This window comes from Felis catus, chromosome X (assembly GCF_018350175.1).
Source record: "Felis catus isolate Fca126 chromosome X, F.catus_Fca126_mat1.0, whole genome shotgun sequence".
In the NCBI taxonomy this organism is placed as follows: Eukaryota; Metazoa; Chordata; class Mammalia; order Carnivora; family Felidae; genus Felis; species Felis catus.
Genome location: NC_058386.1, coordinates 19,741,461 through 19,757,648, shown reverse-complemented (window position 1 = coordinate 19,757,648; position 16,188 = coordinate 19,741,461).

Sequence of the window (16,188 nt, the reverse complement as noted above, 5' to 3'; positions counted from 1 at the left end):
ATTTTTGCATCCATGTTCATCAGGGAAATTGGTCTATAGTTCTCCTTTTTAGTGGGGTCTCTGTCTGGTTTTGGAATCAGGGTAATGCTGGCTTCATAGAAAGAGTTTGGAAATTTTCCTTCCATTTCTATTTTTTGGAACAGTTTCAAGAGAATAGATGTTAACTCTCTTCCTTAAATGTTTGGTAGAATTCCCCTGAAAGCCATCTGGCCCTGGACTCTTGTTTTTTGTCAGGTTTTTGATTACTAATTCAATTTCCTTACTGGTTATGGGTCTGTTCAAATTTTTCTTCCTGTTTCAGTTTTGGTAGTGTATATGTTTCTAGGAATTTGTCCATTTCTTCTAGATTTCCCATTTTGTTGGCATAGAATTGCTCATAATATTCTCATTATTGTTTTTATTTCTGTTGTGTTGGTTGTGATTTCTCCTCTTTCATTCTTGATTTTACTTATTTGGGTCCTTTCCTTTTTCTTCTTGATCGAACTGGCTAGTGGTTTTTCAATTTTGTTAATTCTTTCAAAGAACCAGCTTCTGGTTTCATTGATCTGTTCTGCTGTTTTTTTGGTTTCGATAGCATTGATTTCTGCTCTAATCTTTATTATTTCCTGTCTTCCTCTGGTTTGGGGTTTTATTTGCTGTTCTTTTTCCAGCTCCTTAAGGCATAAGGTTAGGTTGTGTATCTGAGATCTTTCTTCCTTATTTAGGAAGGCCTGGATTGCTATATACTTTCCTCTTATGACCACCTTTGCTGTGTCTCAGAGGTTTTGAGTTGTGGTGCTATCATTTTCATTGACTTCCATATACTTTTTAATTTCTTCTTTAACTGCTTGGTTAGCCCATTCATTCTTTAGTAGGATGTTCTTCAGTCTCCAAGTATTTGTTACCTTTCCAAATTTTTTCTTGTGGTTGATTTCGAGTTTCATAGCACTGTGGTCTGAAAATATGCATGGTATGATCTCAATCTTTTTGTACTTACTTAGCGCTGACTTGTGTCCCCGTATATGGTCTATTCTGGAGAACATTCCATGTGCACTGGAGAAGAATGTATATTCTACTGCTTTAGGATGAAATGTTCTGAATATATCTGTTAAATCCATCTGGTCCAATGTGTCATTCAAAGCCATTGTTTCCTTGTTGACTTTTTGATTAGATGATCTGTCCATTGCTGTGAGTGGGATGTTGAAGTCTCCTACTATTATGGTATTACTATCAATGAGTTTCTTGATGTTTGGGATTAATTGATTTATATATTTGGGTGCTCTCACATTTGGCGCATAAATGTTTACAATTGTTATGTCTTCTTGGTCTATAGACCCCTTGATTATGATGTAATGCCCTTCTGCATCTCTTGATACAGCCTTTATTTTAAAGTCTAGATTGTCTGATATAAGTATGGGTACTCCAGCTTTCTTTTGTTGATCATTAGCATGATAGATGGTTCTCTAGCCCCTAATTTTCAATCTGTAGGTGTCTTTAGGTCTAAAGTGGGTCTCTTGTAAACAGCATATATATGGGTCTTGTTTTCTTATCCATTCTGTTACCCTATGTCTTTTGATTGGAGCATTGAGTCTGTTGACGTTTAGAGTGAGTACTGAAAGATATGAATTTACTGCCATTATGATGTTTGTAGGGTTGGAGTTTCTGGTGGTGTTCTCTGGTCCTTTTTAATCTTTTGTTGCTTTTGGTGTGTGTGTGTATATATATATATATATATATATATATATATATATATATATTTTCATCTTTTGTCCCCTCAGAGAGTCCCCCTTAATATTTCTTGCAAGGCTGGTTTAGTGGTCACAAACTCCTTTAATTTTTGTTTGTCTGGGAAACTTTATCTCTCCTTCTATTTTGAGTGACAGCCTCACTGGATGAAGAATTCTTGGCTGCATATTTTTCTGATACAGCACACTGAATATATCCCGCCACTCCTTTCTGGCCTGCCAGGTTTCTGTGGATGGGTCTGCTGCAAACCTGATCTGTCTTCCTTTGTAGGTTAGGGACTTTTTTTCCCTTGCTGCTGTCATGATTCTCTCCTTGCCTGAGTATTTTGTGAATTTGACTATGATATGCCTTGTTGATGGTCGGTTTTTGTTTAATCTCATGGGAGTCCTCTGTGCTTCCTGGATTTTGATGTCTGTGTCTTTCCCCAGGTTAGGAAAGTTTTCTGCTATGATTTGCTCACATAACCCTTCTACCCCTTTTTCTCTCTCTTCCTCTTCTGGGACCCCTATGATTCTGATGTTGTTCCTTTTTAATGAGTCACTCATTTCTCTAATTCTTAAATCGTGCTCTTTTGCCTTAATCTCCCTCTTTTTCTCTGCTTCATTATTCTCTATAAGTTTGTCCTCTATATCGCCGATTCTCTGTTCTGCCTCATCCATCCTTGCCATTGCTGCATCCATCCAGGATTGCAGCTCAGTTATAGCATTTTTAATTTCATTCTGGCTATTTTTTACTTCCTTTATCTGCAGAAAGGGATTCTAATCTCTTTTCAACTCCAGCTAGTATTCTTATTATCATGATTCTGAATTCTGGTTCAGACATGTTGCTTGTGTCTGTGTTGTTTAAATCCCTGGCTGTCGTTTCTTCATGCTCTTTCTTTTGGGGTGAATTCCTTCGTTTTGTCATTTTGAAGGGAGAGAAGGAATTAATGAGGTAGAAACATTGAAATTAAAAAAATTAAAATTAAAAAATATTAACATTAAAACACACCCACACAAAAATCGAATAGATGATGGTAGATCCTAGGTGTGTTTTGGTTTGGGTGTAGAAAGTGGTTTGACAGATTAGAGAAACAAACAAAAAAAAGGGGGGGAGAAAAAAAAGGGAAATTGTTTGAGAATTTGAAAAAATGAATATACTAAAGTAGACTAAAATACACAAAAATAGAGAATATAGTAGAAAAAAATTATAGAAAAATATTTTTAATAAAAATTAAAAAGAAATATGAATTTTTTCATTTTCTATATTTAAGAAAAAAGAAAAGAAACAAAAAAGAGAAAAAAGATTAAAAAAAAGGAAAAGCCAAAAAAAAAAGAAATCATTTGAAAATTTGAAAAAGTGAACACACTGTAGTAGACTGAAATAAAGTGATGGGAGTAAGATAGAATTTGAAAAAATGTACATAAAAGCAAAAAATATAGTAATAAAAATTAAATAAAAATATTTTCAAAAGAAATTGAAAGTAAAAATGAAGTTTTTCTCTTTCTGCATTCAAGAAAAAAAAATAAATGAAAAAGAGAAAAAAAAAGAAAAAAAGGAAATTGTTTGCAAATTTGAAATGGTGAGTACACTGAAGTAGACTAAAATAAAATGATGGAAGTAAAGTAGAATTTGAAAATATTTACACAAAAGTAAAAAATATAGTAATAAAAATTAAAGACAGATATTTTTAATAACAATTGAAAATAAAAATGAGTTTTTTTTCTTTCTGTATTCAAGAAAAAGAAAAGAATTGTAAAAGAGAAAAAGGAAAAAGACAGAAAAAAAATTGAATAGATGAACCTGTTAACAGATTGAAATAGGACTGAAGTTGCTTTGTTTTCCCCTAGAGGTCAGTCCATGTAGCTCTTTATAGTCCATAGATTAAGCCAGAGGTGAGGTTTGTGTTCTTGAAGAGCGAAGTTGGCCCAGTTGGGCAGGGCTCGGTGTAACAGTTCCGCTCTCCCCTAGATGGCGCTGCTAGCCTACTGGGGTGGATTGTTGTGGTGCTCGTCGGTCCGCATGCGCAGGAGCGGTGAAAAATGGCGCCACCCAGCCACTGAGTCTTTTCTCCCGGATCAGCAGTCGTGAACTGGTCCTCCATCTTCAGCTCTCGTCCACTGCCTGCTTTTCCACTCCCTGTGATCAGGCCCCAGGCAGTACCTCTCTCCCGAGTTTTGTCTCAGATGCGGCTGTTTTCCCTGGCTCCTTACTTCCGAAGGACTGTGGCTTTGACCCGCTCTGACCCTCTGCGGGAGGGTCTCACCCAATGATGGCCGAATGACCAATGGCTGAGTGTCGGCTGCACCCAGGAATGCCTGCTGGATCCTGCTGTTGTCGGTGCCCCGAGACTGCAGCCAGGTGCCAGCCCGCCCCCACCCCCCAAAATCGTGAGACAGCGTAGCCTCAGCGTTTCAGGGACCATGGAAAATCGCAACACACATCTGACACCAGGCTTCACCCTCAGCAACCTTGCCCCAGCACCAGTGAATGTGGCTGCCTTCCAGGGTCTGCTGGGACCAGGTGGCTTCAACAGTCTCTACCAAATGTCCTTCCATCAGTGGAACCACTTTTCCCTGTGTGGCCTGGGAACCTCCCGGACCCCACTCTGTTCCTGGGGATTCACCTTTCCCACCAGAGCACCGCCATGCATCGAGCTATGGAGTTGCAGCCTTTGCGCTCCCCTTGTTTACAGTCTTAATGGAATTTAAACTCTCTCCTTTCTCCTTTCTCCCTTTTTAGTTTAGTCCCTGTGGCTGTTTCCAATTTTCCACTTTCTCTCCAGCTGCTTTTGGGGAGGAGTGCTTTTCCCGTATGCTCCCCTCCTCCCCAGTCTCCGTCCTCTCTCCGCCGGCAAAAGGGGTTCCCTACCTTTCGGGGCTTCTTGCTCCCCAAGTTCAGCTCTTTGTGTCATGTACCTGCTGGATTCTGTGGTTCAGGTTGTGCAGATTGTTATGTTAATCTTCCAATCGGTTTTTTAGGTGTGTAGGATGGTTTAGTGTTGGTCTGGCTGTATTTCATGGATGTGAGACACACAAAAAGCTTCCATGCTGTTCCAAAATCTTGGCTCCTCCATACTTAAACTTTTCTGAAAGGGTAGAGCTTATGTCAAATGTTCTTACCACAAAAAGATAGTAAAAGCAGTGGGAGGAAACTTTGGAAGGTGATGGATATGCCTGTGGCCTTGGCTGTGGTGATGGTTTTATGGGTGTATACTTACCTCCACACTCTATAAGAAGTATGTACTTCTTTTTATGTGTAAATTGGACCTCAGTAAAGTGTTTTTTAAAGAATGTCTTATTCTGGGTTTCCCCAGGATCAGACCTCAAGGGAAAAACTCAAGTACAAGTAGTTTTTTCTGGAGTTGAGGAAACATTGGTAGGGGGGTAGGGAAGTGAGACAGGGAAGAGAAGACAGCTAAAAAAGCCACTACTCTGAATGATTGGTGCTTAAACTCATGAGAAAACTCTAGGAAATAGAGCCTCCCTCCTGATGGGTGAGGGAACTGGGACGTGTATACACCAATTCCCATTAGTCATGGTCTGGGCCCTCTGGGAGTCGGGTCGGTTCTAAGTCTGGCCTGCTGTGTGAGCAGCAAGGTGGACTTTGGTGGCCTGAAAAAGCCCTTAGGCACAGGAATACAGGTTCTGGAACTTGGCAACAGGGTGGCATTTGGTCAGTTGGTAAGGATTGAGGTAAGAGGGTGTGGGGTGGGCTGCACAGATGTTGAGGGAAAGCTGTCTTTCCATAGTAGGTGAAAACGCTCCTGCTATTTCACAGAAGGAGCTGATGCCTGGAAAAGGCCAACTTCAATAATACTAAGACTTTGTTACAGGTGTAGTAAGATAGAAAGACATGGCCGGGATGGATTAGTTTTACCAGCAGAATTTTCTCCTCCTGTAGGTAAACATAGGCTTGATAGGAGATGGCGCCTTCCTGTCGAGACACTAGATGGAGCTGTTCTCTAAGTTGAAATCGACTAGATTTTTGGATGCTGATCAATTATTACAGTTTAGCACACAATTTTAAATCAGTTGGGCTTCAATCAATCAAAAAGTATTTACTGAACACCCATTAAGTAACAGAGTTGGGTCTGAAATAGAAAGGAAAGTAGTATTCAGGAGAGAAAGACAGCAAATCACAAAACTGAAACAGCAGCTTTCCAATTTAAGTCAGCCTGGATTTTTCCTTTCTTTAGAAAACCTTTAGAGAATGTATGTAGCACAAGAATTTTATTTTACTGTGAAAGAACTTTATATTAATGGAATAATATTTAGTATCAGTTTTTAAAAATTTTTTTTTAATGTTTATTTATTTTTGAGACAGACAGAGACAGAGCATGAGCAGGGGAGGGGCAGAGAGAGAGGGAGACACAGAATCGGAAACAGGCTCCAGGCTCCGAGCCGTCAGCACAGAGCCCGATGCGGGGCTCGAACTCACGAACTGTGAGATCATGACCTGAGCCGAAGTCGGACGCTTAACCAACTGAGCCACCCAGGCGCCCCTAGTATCAGTTTTTGATGATACTATTTATTGACCATTACATATTCAGTTACTGATGAACTATATTTGCATTTTGACGTTATGATGAAATTAAAAACCGTGTTTTCTATAAAATAGTTTTTTAATATCCTTCTCAAATATACCTCCTCCACGAACCTTTCCACATAAATCCCACTGGTTTTAATTACTCCAAACTTCTCTTATTACCCTGAGTAACTTTGGGGAGTCTTTGTAGCAGTGCTCCTTAAACTTCCATGTGCATAACAGGCACCTGGGGAATCTGGTTAAAAAGCAGATTCCGGAGTAAGTGGTCTGGGGTACAGCCTGATAGTTTGCATTTCTAATAATCTCTCAGATGCTGCTGCTATTGCTGCTGCACAGACCACACTCTGGAGTGGAGTTTTTACTTGTAAATATCGTCATTGCATGAGTTTTGCCACAGTTCGAAACATGTTTTCATTTCCTGTAGGCGAAGTTCTTTCTTCCTTTGCAACTCTCCCTCCCTTCATCTTCAACCTCCTTTACTTCTATCCCCATTACATTCTTATAGTTAACTGTACATCGCACGCAGTAGTGACTCAGTAGCAGTCAGTGATTGGGAAACCCTTTCCTCCTAAAACGTGGAGTGTTGTTTAGTTCTCATTTGTCCTCCAGGGCCATTCTCCGTTTGTCTTTACCCTGCTGTCTGCCCTGAGATCTGGCCTATATGTCCTCTCCCTTGTCCTCTGGCTTCCAGGTCGGTTCAGCCTGTGGTGGGTCCAGCAGAAAGTCAGACAGATCATATATTTATCTCCTGGCTCCCTAGCTGCAAGGTCACCTTGGGCTGGCTGAGAACTTCTGCTTCCTTTTTACATCTGTTTCCTTTTGGGTTCTGAAAACTGCTTTCTTCCCTCCTCTCTTTGGGCCTAGGGATGGTAACTGCCCCTATAGTATTGGCCCTGGGCTTCTTGTGGTTCCTTTATGTCTTGCCCACACATTTTTAAAAAGTTCCTTTTAAAATACATCCTATTCCCATTAGCCTAATTTAAGTGTACCAACCCAATGGGACCCTGACAGAAACCATTGATTTCGGAAATACATTGATGGAACCGTAGGAGGACCTAAAGTAACAGAACTTGAGCCAAATAGAAAAGGCTCGGATTTGACAAATATTTAATTGCTTTACAGTTTCAGGGACATGTCAGTATTGCATGATATTATCGCTCTTTTGGGGAAATGCATGAAATCTGGCTTAGGTTTTCCATGATCTCAGTGCTATTTTAAATATTCAGACAAATTCTTTTGTTTCTTGAGTCATCAGGGGTCAGAGTCTTAGTTAGGCACAGCGGAACAAGGGCTTCCTGGCTTGTTAGAGATCTCCTAGCCTGCTGGGCTTTGTCCTCGTTGTAGTCGATGATGACAGACAACAGAAATGATCAATTTAACTTAGTCTGAAGAACAACAGTGGTAATTTTCTCTTTCTGACTTACCTTCTGTCTGAACAGATTAACCTTGTTATTCTCTTATCTGAGTCCATTTGATATCCATGCGTATGCATGTGAGTATTCACTAAAAAAAAAGAGAGAGCTTTCTTGTGGTCTGGCTGCAGGGGATCTCATTTTTTGTGAAATGTACCCATCACCATGTTTAATTTGCACCTTTTAAGTTGTCAAAGAATGATCCATCTTGAATTTGACCTGGAATATTCCAGGGTGATAAAGGTTTTAGCCCTCTTAAATGTAGCAGGGATTTTCTTCTTGGCTGTATTGACTCCTCCTCCATTAGGCTCTAACACTTGAGGCTGCAAATTCATTCTTCTCTGAAGTAAATGGTCACGGTGTTTACTAGAATTTTATTACTATGGCAGAGACCTCATCATTGGGATTTTTTTTAAATGGGGAAATTTCATGGCCTGTTTTCAAGGTTATTACACAGAGCACCAGATATGTAACAAGGTTTTATTTTTCTTTTATAGTTATTGTCACAGGAGATGCCAACATAGCAGTTTTTGTTGCTCAAATGATCATGGCTAGCAGGAACTTTTTCATTTCAGACAATTAGGAGATCTAGTTTAGAATGTTTAGAAAAATAAACAACCATTGATGGCTCACTAATTGATTTCTTCTCCACTTTAATCATTCATCCATTCACCATCTGGTGATTGAGAACACTTGCTAAGTGTATAGATAGGAACAATAAATAATGTTTCTTCACCAAGCTCATCTCTTAGATGAGTAGCATCTATATATGAATTAATTATCATTTATTTTACAATGAGAAGTATATTAATTACATGACATACAGGAAGGAGGGACTAACTTGACTATGGGGGTAGGGGTTGATTGGGAGAGTTTCATAGAGTAGATGCCATTGGAGTAGGATTTTGAAGGTTGAATGAGGGATAAAGAGGTGCAAGTAGGCAGGAGCAATTTATAAAGTCTTACACCTCCTCTTAAGGAAGTTGGTTTTTATCCTGTAGACAATGAAAGCCTCTAAAGAATTTTACCTAGGGAAGAGAGAGATATGATCACATTCGGATTTTGTAAACCCCCTATTTTGGGCAGGGATCTAAGGGATACCCTGGATGGGGGTTGGGGGGTGGAGGGGTGGAGTTGTGTGTTTATGAGGCCGGAGGTAGGCAAAATAACTAGTTGCTACAGAAAGAGCCCACACAGGAGCTAAAAACGGCCTGAACTAAGGCTATAGTAGTGAGAATAAAGAGAAAGAGGCAGATTCACGAGATAATTAGGAAGTAGAATTGGCAAGGCTTAATGTCTGAGAAATTAAGATGTGGCTAAGATATGGAGTATGCAAAAGAGAATATGTTGGGAAAATGGATGGGGGAAAAGGATGAGTTTACTTTTAGATTCTTTAAGGTTGTGACACTCCCAACAGATATACTACTGGATAACCCTGGAGCTCAGAAAATAATGCTGGAGTAGAGACACATGTTTGGAAATCAAGGAGTAGTGAAAACCAGAGGAGTAGGTGGGATGTTTGAAGGGTTGAGTACAGAGGTGAGCTGTCTGTACTGTTTTTCTCTCTTGACACTTTTTTTTTTTTTTTTACGTGCAGCATTTTTGTCTAATGGTGTTAATTACAGGCTGGTTTCCATCAGGATGGGAAATGGAGGGATGTGTCCTAAGCTAGAAATCACTCCAAGATGTTATTGAGAAGTGGCTTATGAGTGTAGGTAAGGAACCAAGAGAAGGTAAAGTCCTGACATTCAAAGAAAGAAAGAGTTTTAAGAAAGCAAAACTCAGTCAGAAATAATTGAGAGAGACCCCTAGGCATTTGAAATGGTTGTCATGGACTGCTTTGCTAAAACTGTATGTCTTTGATAAGCATATCTTCACTTCATTTTGAGCCATCTTTGTTACTTTTAATGCCAGCAAGAAGTACTTTGAATGTGTATTTAAAATTATTTTCTTTAGAATCTGCCCAAACATTGTTTCTTCTCTTCTACATTTTTTTTCCTCTGGTAAAATCAGGAGTAGAAAGCTTGCTTTCCAAGAAACAGAATGATACAGTCAGACTGCTGAGAGTTATGCTAGAATTCAGGGTCCAAACATGGATATAATAGTTTCGCTCCTTTCATCTATCCTGTGACTAACATTTGGTGGATCCAATTTGCAAAACCTGCTCCATGAGAGCCTGAGAGTGCAACATCCAAGCTCCCTGCTGCTCCTACTTTTGCTGCTGTTAATCAGATGTATTACATTCTGTAGCACTGGGGATGTCAAGCGATGCTGTACTTGAATCAGCAGAGAGAATAAAAGGAGTTAGGGCATCTGTAAAGAGCTTCACAAAAATGTTACAGGAAACACGTGCTTATACATGTATATACCTATGTTTGTGTCTGGTTCAGTTCTCTGAAGCCAGGCTGGGAAGGTGAGGCACCTTCTCTTGGATGCTTGTGTGGGGAGGTTCTGGGACCCTGCCAGAGGTTCTGTCGCTGAACTGTATGCCCAGGCTGGGTGAGAAGGTTTGGTAGGGTTTGGGTATCAAAGCAGGAAGACCATGACTTCCAAAGGAAATGGAATTTCAGGGGAAGAGCTGAAAACAAGCTCAAAAAACAATGGAAATACCCAAATCTGGATAGTAATTGTTGAGATGAGACCCAAATGGAGCTAATGCCTACCTCCTAGAAGTAGGTTAAAAGCCCACTAAGAAAGTACATCCCACTAAGGAAGTTAGATTTTTATCCTGAAGGCAGTGGGAAGCCATCTGCTATCTCAGATCTTTGGTTTAAATATGGCATAGGATATCCTAAGATTTCTATGCATTCCTTCTGGATGAATGATTTTCATTCAGGTTTATTGAGATATAATTTACATAAATAAAACTCACTCTTTTTAGCGTGTAATGCTGTATGTGTTCACAAACATATACAGTCGTGTAACAACTACCACAAGCTATAGAATAGTTACATCGCCCACCGAATTCCCTCATGGCCATTTGTAGCCAACTCTTCCCTCCACCCCAGCCTCTGGCAACCACTGGTCTGTTTTCTGTCCCTGTAGTTTTGCCATTTTGGCACAGCCATTATGGAAAACAGTTTGGCAGTTTCTTCTAAAGTTAAATATACACTTACCATATGACTCAGCAATCGCACTCTTAAGTGTTTACCCTGAAGAATCAAAACTTATGTTAACATAAAACTTGTATGTGAATGTTTATAGCAGCAGTATTCATAATTGCCCCAAACTGAAAACAGTTCAAATGTCCTTCAGTAGGGGTATGGACAAACAAACTGGTACATCCACAAAGTGGAATACTACTCAGCAATAAAAACCCACTAGTCACAGATACAGGCACAACATGAATGAATCTTAGATGCATTATATGAAGTGAAAGAAGGCCTTAAAAGGTTGCGTACCATGTGATCTATAGTGGCTGTGCCATTTTGCATTCCCACCAGCCATGTACGAGAGTTCTAGTTACTTTACAGCCCTTGCCAGCACTCGGTAGAGTTCGTTTTCTTAATCTTAACCATTGTAATGATTTGTAATTTTATCTCATTGTGGTTTTGATTTGCGTTTTCCTAATGACTAGTTATGTTGAGTATCTTTTCATGTTTATTCACTATTCATGTATCTTTTTTGGTAAAGTATTTTCAGATCATTTGCCCATTTTTTTCTTACTGGGTTGTTTGTTTTTTTGATGAGTTTTGACAGTTCTTTATATATTCTGGAGACAAGTCCTATATCAGATATATTTTCGTCCGTTCTGTGGTCTGTTGGTTCATTACTTTAGTGTTTTTGGAAGAGCAGAAGTTTTTAATTTTGATGAAGTGCAATTTATTCGTTATTTTTCTTTCAACTATCCTGATTTGGGTATAATATGTAAGAACTCTTTACCTAACTCAAGGCCACAAGATTTTCTCCTATATTTTCTTTTAGAATATTTATGGTTTTAGGTTTTACATTTAGTTTTATAATCCATTGTGAGCTAATTGTTTAATATGATGTGAAGAGTGAACTAAAATTCTTTCTTGCTTTCTTGCTTATTTTCTTCCTTCTCCTCCTCCTTCTCCTCCTCCTTTTTCTTCTTGTTTACATGTGGATGTCCAAATGTGCCAGCAACCTTTGATGAATATACTATTCTTTCTCTAATGAATTTCATTTGCACTTTTTTAAAAAAAATATTTTTTACTGTTTTATTTATTCTTTTTTTTTTAATTTTTTTTCAACTTTTATTTATTTTTGGGACAGAGAGAGACAGAGCATGAACGGGGGAGGGGCAGAGAGAGAGGGAGACACAGAATCGGAAACAGGCTCCAGGCTCTGAGCCATCAGCCCAGAGCCTGACGCGGGGCTCGAACCCACGGACCGCGAGATTGCGACCTGGCTGAAGTCGGACGCTTAACCGACTGCACCACCCAGGCGCCCCTGTTTTATTTATTCTTGAGAGAGAGAGAGAGAGAGAGACAGCATGAGTGAGGGAGGGGCAGAGCGAGAAAGGGACACAGAATCCTAAGCAGACTCCAGGCTCTGAGCTGTCAGCACAGAGCCTGACGTGGGGCTCGAACTCACGAGTCATGAGATCATGACCTGAGCCGAAGTCGGACACTCTTGTGGCAAATCAATTGACTATGTATATGTGGGTCTGTTTCTGGCCTCTGTTCTGTTCCATTGATCTGTGTGCTTATCCTTTGGCCAATAGCACACTGTGTTGATTATTTATAGTAAGTTAGTTAATTAGGTAGTGTGACTCCTCCTACTTGGTTGTTTTTTAAAACTATTTTAGCTGTTCTTAACGTGATTATATCTGAAGAGATCATACTTCCAAATAAAGTCACAGTAACAGATTCTAGATAGACATGAATTTTAGGGGGACAGTATATAAGCATGTATATGTATGTATTATGTATATATATATATGTATGTATATATATATATATATATATATAATATATGCAGCTATTAAAAAACAGACTATATATCCTCAGTGCATATGCACAATCATTTAAAAGGATGTATCTGTATCCTTCTGAAACATGCTTTTTAATGGCTGCATTTTTTCTCATCATATTGTTAACCGAGTTATTTTTCTAATTTTAATCATATAGGCTATTATTAATTAATTTCTATTTTAACTAACATTGCAGTAAATATTCTTATGTCTAAATCTTTGTGTGCATCTCCGAAAAGTTCTTTGCCATGAATTCCTAGTTGTGGAATTGGGTATTGGTTCTTTTACTTTTAACCTCATCTTTTATAAGATATTACTTGTAAAAGCATTTTGAAAAAAAAATAAATAAAAGAATTTTGGCAAAGGAAGTCTAGACAACTTCCTGTGCCAAGCCAGAATTCCACGTAATGTCATCCTTTGTGTTTGAATTAAAAAAATTTTCAGAACCTCAAAGGGAAGTAGCTCTGCAGAGATGAACAAACACACATACAAATACACAAACACCTTTCTGCATCTTTGACAAACACCTAGCTGTCTCCCTGTAGGCCTCTTACATGGTTATGCTTAAAACACAGGCAAGGAAAAGTAATCAAAATCACATTTCATTATATTACCAAAATAGTGGTCAACCACAAACAGTTCAGTGAGGTATGTGCTGTTTGTTCCTCTAGTGTGGGCCTCTTGTCAATGCAGAGAAGGCCTTTGTTGATTCATTTTTTGTTATGTTGTCAAAATATGATCTGGCTGTCATAGTACTGTGGTATCCACTTATAAGGTGTTTCTCGTTGCTTATGGAGTAGCAGCTCCTGGTTGAAATGGAGTCATTGTTAAGGGCCAAGCTTTGTCATTTATTTGGAAGGAAATTTTGTTGCTATTAGAGTTCCTTCTGTGCAGCTTGGGAGAAATACATGGGAAGTGCCTGTAACTTACTCTGATGTCAAGCTATCCTTTTGGCTTAGTTTGCATGTAACAGTCATTTTGAATAAGCCAGTTTAGTTACCTGAGTGTAATTTCTCCAAGAGTGTAAGAAAAACTCACTAACTTTTATATTAATTTCTGAGCCTTTGGCATGAGTAAAGCTTTCTGGTGGTTCTGTTGTTTGGGAGAAATGATTTCTTTAAAATCTAATGACTAAATTATGGGAAAGTCATAATGTGGTGTCAGTCTTGCTCCCAATGGCACCGTTTTCTTTTAAAGCCAAATGTCATGACCAACAGCTTTATAATTACTTTTAAAACATTGCTGGCTGGGGCTGAAAAAAAAAACTGCATCCTCTCTATGGAGCTTGCAGTGGTTTTATCCACCTCGGTTTAACATTTCTAGGCAAGCAATGGCCTGAAGCAAATAGGGTTAAATATACCCTGTGCACAGGTTTTGGTGTCAGGGTTATTCTGGCTCTTATAAAGCAAATTGGAAATTTTCTTCTTTTCGGTTTTCTGAAAGATTTTATATATGATTGCTGTAATTCTTTCTTAAATGTTTGATGGGATTTGCGGATAAAGCCAAACTAGCATTAAGTTTTCTTTGTAGGAAAGTTTATAATTTCTTTAAAAGACATAAAGCTATTCAGATTTTTAATTTCTTGTCAGTTTTTATAAACTATAAATTTGATTATTTTGTTTTTCAGATAATTTTGTTCATCTGTGTTGTCAATTTTATTGGGTTTAAGTTGTTCAAATATTTCCTTATTATCCTTTTAACATCTGTAGAATTTGTAGTGATACTATCACTTTTGTTCCTGATACTGGTAATTTATATTTTCTCTTTTTTTCTTCATTAGCCCAGCTAGAAGTTTATCAATTTTGTTAATCATTTAGAGAGCCGTTTTTTAAGCCTTTGTTTTTCTGGGTTTTTTTATTTCATTGATTTCCTTTTATATTTTTATTAGCTTCTGTCTTCAACTTAAATTGGGTTTTGTTTTCCCTTTTTAAATTCTGGCTTTTTAAGGTGGAAACTTTCTTTTTTCCTAATATAAGCATTTTAAAGCTGTAAGTTTCCCTCTAAATACTGCTTTAGATAAAACCTGCAAATTGGCTCAGTCGGTTGAGCATCTGACTCTTGATTTCGGCTTGGGTTATGATCCCAGGGTGGTGGGATTGAGCCCTGCCTCAGGCTGTGCGTTGAGTGAGGAATCTGCTTGAGATTCTCTCTCTTTCCCTCCCTCTGCCTCTTACCCCTGCTCACCCACACTCTCTATAAACAAAACAAAACAAAATCTTACAATTCTGATATGGTCTATTTTCATTACATAGTTCAAAATATTTTCTATTTTTTTGTGATTTCTTCTTTGACCCATCACTTCTTTAGAAAATATGGCTTAATTTCCAAATATTTGCAGATTCTCTAGTATTTCTTTGTTATTGATTTTTAAATTAATTCTGTTGTGGTCAGAAAATAAATTGATTTCTATCTTTTGAAATGTATTGACTAAGTGAAATAAGTCATACAGAGAAAGACAGATACCATATGTTTTCACTCTTATGTGGATCCTGAGAAACTTACCAGAAGACCATGGGGGAGGGGAAGGAAAAAACAAAGAAAAGAAAGGTTAAAGAGGGAGGGAGCCAAAACATAAGAGACTCTTAAAAACTGAGAACAAACTGAGGGTTGATGGGGAGTGGGAGGGAGGGGAGGGTGGGTGATGGGTATTGAGGAGGGCACCTGTTGGGATGAGCACTGGGTGTTGTATGGAAACCAATTTGACAATAAATTTTATATTTTAAAAAGAAAAATAAATGTATTGAGACTTGCTTTAGAGCTCAATGTATCTTGGTGAATGTTACCTGTGCACTTAAAAAGAATTGTTTTTGTACATTTGTTAGGTGCAGTGTTCTGTGTTAATTAGATCAAGCTGGTTGAAGTATTGTTCAAGTCTTCTATGCCTCTACTTATTTTTTTCTTCATTCTATTACCAATGGGGGGAGAAAGAAAGAGAGATGGAGAGAGAGGGAGGGAGGGAGGAGTGGGGGGAGGGAGGGAGAGAGGGAAGGAGGGAAGTACTAAAATAGCAGCTGTGCTTGTGGAGTTGCCTATTTCTCCTTTTAGTTTGGCCAGTTTTTGCTTCATATATTTTAAAGCTCTGTTGTTAGGTGTGTGTACCAATTTAAAATTGTATCTCCTTGATAAATGTCCTCTTTATCAGTGTGAAATGGACCTTTTTATCTTTAGCAAAATTTCTTGTTTTGACATCCACTTCGATTTTTTAAAAAAAACTTTTTAATGTTTATTTATTTTTGAAGGAGAGAGAGACAGAGTGTGAGCAGGGGAGGGGCAGAGAGAGAGGGAGACACAGAATCTGAAGCAGGCTCCAGGCTCTGAGCTGTCATCACAGGGCCCGATGTGGGGCTTGAACTCATGAACTGTGAGATCATGACCTGAGCTGAACATGGATGCTTAACCAACTGAGTCACCCAGGTGCCCCAAAATCCACTTTGATTTTAATAAAGCTTATTCTTTGTGTAGTATGTCTTTTTCTATCCCTTTACTTTTATTTTTTTTTTCAACGTTTATTTATTTTTGGGACAGAGAGAGACAGAGCATGAATGGGGGAGGGGCAGAGAGAGAGGGAGACACAGAATCGGAAACAGG